Source organism: Balaenoptera borealis (assembly GCF_965194805.1).
Source record: "Balaenoptera borealis genome assembly, chromosome: 8".
Classification (NCBI taxonomy): domain Eukaryota; kingdom Metazoa; phylum Chordata; class Mammalia; order Artiodactyla; family Balaenopteridae; genus Balaenoptera; species Balaenoptera borealis.
The window spans coordinates 91,429,513-91,437,069 of NC_138865.1; the positions used below are offsets into that span (position 1 = coordinate 91,429,513).

The 7,557-nt window shown below is 34.8% G+C and overlaps 2 long non-coding RNA genes across 4 annotated transcripts in view; one reads left to right on the forward strand and one right to left on the reverse strand.

The window, feature by feature from the left end:
• The window catches only part of LOC309634304, a 265,444-nt gene that overhangs the window by 115,545 nt on the left and 142,342 nt on the right, over window positions 1–7,557 (forward strand). The window lies entirely within an intron of this gene.
• Window positions 1,249–7,548, reverse strand: LOC309634324. Its single transcript, XR_014247982.1, has 2 exons — window positions 3,017–7,548; window positions 1,249–2,695 (listed from the first exon to the last, which is right to left on the reverse strand). It is a non-coding gene; the product is annotated as an uncharacterized lncRNA (long non-coding RNA).

The window sequence follows — 7,557 nt, forward strand, 5'->3', positions numbered from 1 at the left end:
TAGTTGTATACATTTGGAGAGGAAAGAGGCATTGAATCATCTTTGTGACTTCTGCAAGGCAATTAAACATTTTCGTGCAGAAACATTTCACAGGAAACTGGGACTGGGTGTGAAAAATGTTCATCTGTTTCCATTTTAATTCTCATTCTACAATAAAAATGTAAATCATAGAATGTTGGAGCAAGTGGGCGGGCCTTCACTGACTGTTTAGTCAAAAGCCCTCATTTGTGATTCAAAATGGGCCCCCTTGTGCCGGCCCTATGGGAAGATGGCTGTATCTTACCCAGGACAACAGGACAGAGATGCCTGCTTTTTTACTGTTGCCTTAATGACTTCCCTGAGTTGATACACAATATACAGATCAGTACTTTTCCTTTCCTGGGAACCTTCCAGTGTACAGCAGCTGGAAACCTATGGAATACCAAATATTTCTTTCTTCTGTTATTGCTTCTCTGTATCTGTTTGAATTGTGATTTAATTGTGCCCAGGTGCAAGCCCTACTGCTGCTCTGGAATCACTTTTGAGGTGAGGAAACTTTGTGTTACCTCTAATCTGATTCACAGGAAATCATAGATGCTAAAGAAATTTAAGAGATTATCCAGTAAACCTCCTTATTTTTTTGGATGAAAAAAGAGAGTCCAAGGTTCGAGTAACACAGATATTTTAGTACTAAATATCTAAGGGTTACACAGATATTTAGTACCAGAATAAAAATTTGGTTCTGGTTTCTAACCCAGTACTCTTCTCGTTGTACCATGTTACAGCAAAGACTGTATTATTTGAGGATGTACATAGAAGCAAAGGCAAAACCAAACAAAATGAAAAGGGATCTTTTTTTTTTTAAACCAATCAAAGTAGTCCATTTCCTTTATTTTTTTTAACATCTTTATTGGAGTATAATTGCTTTACAATGGTGTGTTAGTTTCTGCTTTATAACAAAATGAATCAGTTATACATATACATATGTTCCCATATCTCTTCCCTCTTGCATCTCCCTCCCTCCCACCCTCCCCATCCCACCCCTCCATGTGGTCACAAAGCACCAAGCAGATCTCCCTGTGCTATGCGGTTGCTTCCTACTAGCTATCTATTTTACGTTTGGTAGTGTATATATGTCCATGCCACTCTCTCACTTTGTCCCAGCTTACCCTTCCCCCTCCCCATATCCTCAAGTCCATTCTCTAGTAGGTCTGTGTCTTTATTCCCGTCTTGCCACTAGGTTCTTCATGACCTTTTTTTTTTTTTCCCCCTTAGAGTCCATATATATGTGTTAGCATACTGTATTTGTTTTTCTCTTTCTGACTTACTTCACTCTGTATAACAGACTCTAACTCCATCCATCTCACTACTGAAAAGGGATCTTGAGATATAAGACCAAGATGAAAATCTATGCTCTTGTCTCTCAGCCGCCCTTTTAGAAACAGCTTTATTGAGGTATCACTGACGTACAATAAACAGCACATATTTCAGGTATACAGTTTGATAAGCTTTGAGTTCTGTGCACAACTACACCACCACACCTAGCCGTATATATATAATACCATGTGAGGTGATAGCTTGAAGCAAGACAGTGAACATATCTATCGCCCTCAAGAGTTGCCTAGTGCACCTTTGTAAATCTCTCTCTTTTAAATATAATATGTCTTTTTTTACTGATTACTCTTAAACTTTGTCTTTTTCACTTTTTTTGCAATTTGATTCTGATGTACTTTGGTATAATTTTGTTCTCATTTCTTTTATCTGGAGTTCATTGAGTTTCTTGGATGTTTGAGTTGATAGTTTTTTTTTTAAATCAAACTTGGAAAAATTTCAGCTACAAGTTTTTCAAACATTTTTTTGTCCTCTTTTTATTCTCCCTCTTTTTCAGGGCCCCTAGAAACACATATATTAAGGACACTCGAATTCGTCCTTCAGTTCACTGATGCTATGTTACTTAAAAAATTCTTCTTTTCTCTTTGTTTTTCTTTTTGGATATTGGTATGTCTTCAAGTTCACTAATCTTTTATTCTGCAATTTCTTTTCTTCCATTAATCCCATCAGTGTATTTTCATTTTATGCATTGTAGTTATAATCTTTAGAAATTCAGTTTGGGTTTTTAAAAATATCTTCTATGTTTCTACTTAACTTTTTAAATTTATGGATTACAGTTGTAACTCTTTTAATGTCCTTGTCTACTAATGCTAACATTTGTGTCAACTCTGATAGATTTTTCTCCTCAGTTTAGATCATAGTTTCCTGTTTTTTTGTAGGCTTGGTAAACTTTGATTGGATTCTAGAAATTTTGAATTTTATTTTGTGGGTTCTGGGTATGCAGTATGTAATTTGTGGAGGAATACTGGCTAAAGAATCAGTGAAACCATCAAAACTTAAATATCATTTACATGCAGAATTTAGTAACATTTGCGTTCATCAAGAATATGTGTAATTTGCACGTGATGGTGATAAGAAGGAAAGATTAGCATATTTTTTCAGCTTAGTTGCCATCAAACATAGTGAACTCTAAAATGTACAAAACTGTGGATCATTACACTGTCAAAAATATGGTTTGGAGTTAAAGTTTTTCATAGGAGTATCTTCTGATGGTTCAACTACAATGCCAAAAATATTCTGCAGTAGTTACTCAGATTGTATGAATTTATATATTATATGTATATTTATTTATTTTTCAGATAAACATGTTGACATCACACTGTACCTATAGTTTTTTTTTTTTTTTTTTTTTTTTTTAAAGTATTTATTTATTTATTTATGGCTGTGTTGGGTCTTCGTTTCTGTGCAAGGGCTTTCTCTAGTTGTGGCAAGCGGGGGCCACTCTTCATCGCGGTGCGCGGGCCTCTCACCGTCGCGGCCTCTCTTGTTGCAGAGCACAGGCTCCAGACGCGCAGGCTCAGTAGTTGTGGCTCACGGGCCCAGCTGCTCCGCGGCATGTGGGATCTTCCCAGACCAGGGCTCGAACCCGTGTCCCCTGCACTGGCAGGCAGACTCCCAACCACTGCGCCACCAGGGAAGCCCGTACCTATAGTTTTTTAGCCTTTTTTTTCCACTACCAAGATAGTAGTAATTTACCAGTATTATATTGGCATCTTTCTTTGTCATCAGAATTTATTGTTGGAGGAGGTTATTGAGAGGATGTGACCGCTAATTGACCCTCGAGCTAAATCTGGGCAATTGGAGGCTCCTTACCTCTTTCCTTGTCCTTGGAATGTACATCCCATCCACCATTCCCATAGCCAGGGCTGTTTCAAGGAGGTAACCTTGAGAGAATAAGGTGTCTTTGAGACCATCCACTGAACCCAGTTAAGGACTCTGTACAGACTTTTAAGATTCTGGTGGGCAGGTATGGAGATTACTGTCTTGCAGCTGCTCAAGGTCAGCCTCGTAAGTTCCCTTGCTTATTAAAACTGCCACCTGCCAATCTGGAATGGTCTGCCTCTTTCTTCAGTCTCTCCTTGCCCTTCATGTATGGAGGCCAATTTCTGAATCAGCATTTATAAAGTTGTGTAGTAGTCCACTGTAGGTTTTCTCTTATTTATTTAAGCAGTCTTGTATTCCCAAACAAGTTGTGCCCTTTAAATTGTTTTTACTCTTTTAAACAGCCCTATAATGAACATCCTTATACATATGTCGTTATATTCTTATCCAATTTATTAGGCTAAATTCCCATAAGTTGGGGAATGAAGCCAAACGGTAGGATACATATTGCCAAATGTGCCTGAACACCCTCTTAGACAATGGGAGTTATTCAGTTTAAACTTAACCACATCACAAGAAAAATTGATAGCTCATAATTGTTGTAATATTCGTGGCCTTCATTAATTAGGATGTTGCTTGCTTTGCATGGTTATTAAGCATTTGTTTTCACTCTTTTGTGAGATGTCAGATCTTATGCTTTGCTCATTTAAAAAATGGAGTCATTGTCCTTTTAATTTTGATTTGTATGAGTTCTTAAATTATCTCCTGATCATTTATATTGCAAATATTTTTTACGTGTGTTATTTTACACTACCTTTCTTATATCTTTGACAGTTTTTAATTAGCACTAAATCAGTATTTTCCTTTGTTATTTCTGACTTTGCCATCATGTTAGAAATATCTTTGCTATCAAAAATTGTCAAAATTTTGCATACATTTAAACAGTTTTGTCATTTAGTTTTATATTTAAGTTTTAATAAATCTGGAATTCAAAAAATGTAAGATGTAAGATCTGCCTATTTATTTTTAATTAGTGTCTGGCCAGTTTTCCTAATATCATTTATTGAATAATGCATTATTTCTCCTCATAATTTGAAATGACATTTTGTCATTTAATATATTCTCAACTAGGTTTTATAGTAAATATGTGTTTAAGTATAACCATATACTTCCTAATATATTTTCTCAACATTTCTTCTCAGACTTTCTACCGGGGATTGTCTTCTTTCTGATGAAGTACATCTTTTAGAGTTTTTAAAAAACTTTCAGTCTTTGAAGGTAATCTACATATTTTGTTATATGTAGAACTTTGTTTTAGAAAGATAGTTCCACTGGTTTTATATTACTTGGGTTTGGCAGTTGTTTTCTCTTAGCATGTTGTAATTATGTTCTGTAACCCATTGTTGTTATTGAAAAGTCAGTTGTCAATCTGATTATCGTTCCTTTGTTGGTGCATTGTCCTTTCTTTCTGGCTGTATTTAATTTATTTTCCCTCTTCATGCTCTGTAGTTTCACTGTGATGTGTCTGGGAGTGTATTATTCTGGAAGTGTATGTGAACATGGAGTACACTAAGCTTTTTGGATCTGAGAAGTGGAGTCTTATTTGGTAAAATATTAGCCATTACCAGTCCAAAATGGAACTTGCTTGGACATATATTAGACCCTCCCACTGTATACTCCATGACTCAATCTTTTAAAATTTTTATTTTCTTGGAAAGATTCCTTTGTTATATTTTTCCTAACTTTATGAGATATTATATAATTGACATATAACATTGGGTATGTTTACGATGTACAATGTGATGATTTCACATACATATATATTGCAAAATGATTACCACAATAAAGTTAGTTAACACATCTATCACCTCACATAGTTACCTTCTTTTTATTTTTTTGTGGAAAGAACTTTGAAGATTTACTCTCTTAGTAATTTCAAGTATACAATACAGTATTGTTAAGTATAGTCATCATGTTGTACATTAGCTCTCCAAAACTTATTCATCTTATAACTGGAAGTTTGTATTCTCTGACTACCTTCACCCATTTCACCCACCCCCTTGTCACTGGCAACTACCAATCTACTCTCTGTTTCTGTGAATTCAGATTTTTGGACTCCACATATTCAGTATTTCTTTCTCTGATTTATTTCACTCAGCATAATGCCCTCAGGATTCATCTATGTTGTCCCAAATGGCAGGATTTCCTTCTTTTTAATGGCTGAATAATATTCCATTGTATACATGTTCATTTTCTTAATCCACTTATCAATTGACAGATGCTTAGTTTATTTCCATGTCTTGGTTATTGTAATAATGGTGCAATAAACATGGGGGTGAAGATAATCTCTTAGAGATAGTGATTTCATTCCTTTGGATATATACCCAGAAGTAGAATTGCTGGATCAAATGGTAGTTCTGTTTTTAATTTTTTGAGGGACTTCCATACTGTTTTCCATAGCGGCTGTACCGGTTTACATTCCCACCAACAGTGAACTAGGGTTCCCTTTTCTTCACATACTTGCCAATACTTATCTCTTATCTTTTTGATAATGTGATAGTTATTCTAAGAGGTGTGAGGTGATATCTCATTGTGGTTTTGATTTTCATTCCCTGATGATTAGTGATGTTGAGCACCTTTTTATGTACCTGTTGGCCATTTGTATATCTTCTTTGGAAGAATACCTATGCAGGTCCTTTGCCCATTTTAAATTAGATTATTATTATTTTTAAATTTTTTTGCTATTGAGTTCTATGAGTTCCTTATATATTTTGGATAATAACCCCATTTCAGATATATGGTTTGCTAATATTTTATCCCATTCCATAGGTTGTCTTTTCATTTTGTTGCTGATTTCCTTTGCTGTGTAGAAGCTTTTTAGTTAGATGCAGTCCCACTTGTTTATTTTTGCTTTTGTCGCATGAGCATTTGGGTTAATATCCAAAAAAATCATTGCTAAGACTAACTTCAAGGAGCTTTTTCTCTGTGTTTTCTCTAGGAGCTGTATGGTTTCAAGTCTTGCATTTAAGTCTTTAATCCATTTTGAGTAAGTTATTTTGAGTGTTATAAGATAGGGACCCAGTTTCATTCTTTTGCATATGGCTATCCAGTTTTCCCAACACCATTTATTGAAAATATCTTTTTTCCATTGAGTATTCTTGGCTCTCTTGTCAAATATCAATATTAGTTGACTGTATATGCAGTGGTTTATTTCTGGGTTCCCAATTCTGTTCCACAGATCTGTGTGTGTGTTTTCATTCCATTGCCAAATTGTTTTGGCTACTATAACTTTATAATATAGTTTTAAATCAGGAATTGTGGTGCCTACAGATTTGTTCTTCTTTCTCAAGTTTTCTTTAGATACTTTGAGGCTTTTCAGGTTCCATAAGAATTTTAGGATTGTTTTTTCTATTTCTGTGAAAAATGACATTGGAATTTTGATAGGGATTGCATTGAATCTATAGATGGCTTTGGATAGTATGGACATTTAAGCAATATGAATTCTTCCAATTCATGAGCATGGGATATCTTTCCATTTTTCTGGTGCTTTCTTCAGTTTCTTCCATCCATGTCTTATAGTTCTCAGTGTAGAGATCTTTCATCTCCTTGGTTAAATTTATTGCTAAGTAATTTATCGTTTTGATGCTATTGTAAATTGGATTGTTTTCTTTATTTTTTTCAGGTAATTCATTGCTAGTGTACAAAACACAGCTGATTTTTGTATGTTGATATTGTATCCTGCAACTCTACCAAATTCATTTATTAGTTCTAATAGTTTTTTGGTGGAGTCTTTAGGGTTTTCTATATGTAAGATCATATTATCTGAGGACAGAGATAATTTTACATCTTTCTTTCTGATTTGGATGCCTTTTATTTATTTTTCTCTCCTGGTTACTCTGGCTAGAACTTCGAGTATTATGTTGAATAGGAGTGGTGTGAGTGGGCACCCTTGTCTTGTTCCTGACCTTAGAGGAAAAGCTTTCAACCTTTCACCATTTAGTATGATATTAACTGTGGACTTGTCATATATCTCCTTTATTACATTGAGGTACATCCTTCTGTACCCAATTTGTTGAGAGTTTTATCATGAAAGGATGTTGAATTGCATTAAATGCTCTTTCTGCATCTATTGAAATAATCATTTGATTTTTATCTTTCATTCTGTTAATGTGATGTAACACGTTTATTGATTTGTGTGTATTGAATCCTTGTATCCCAAGGGTGAGTCCCACTTGATCACATTGTATGATCTTTTTAATGTGTTGTTGAATTCAGTTTGCTAGTATTTTCATGGGAATTTTTGTATTTGTATTCATCAGGGGTATTGGCCTGTAGTTTTCTTTTCTTGTAGTGTCCTTATCTGGC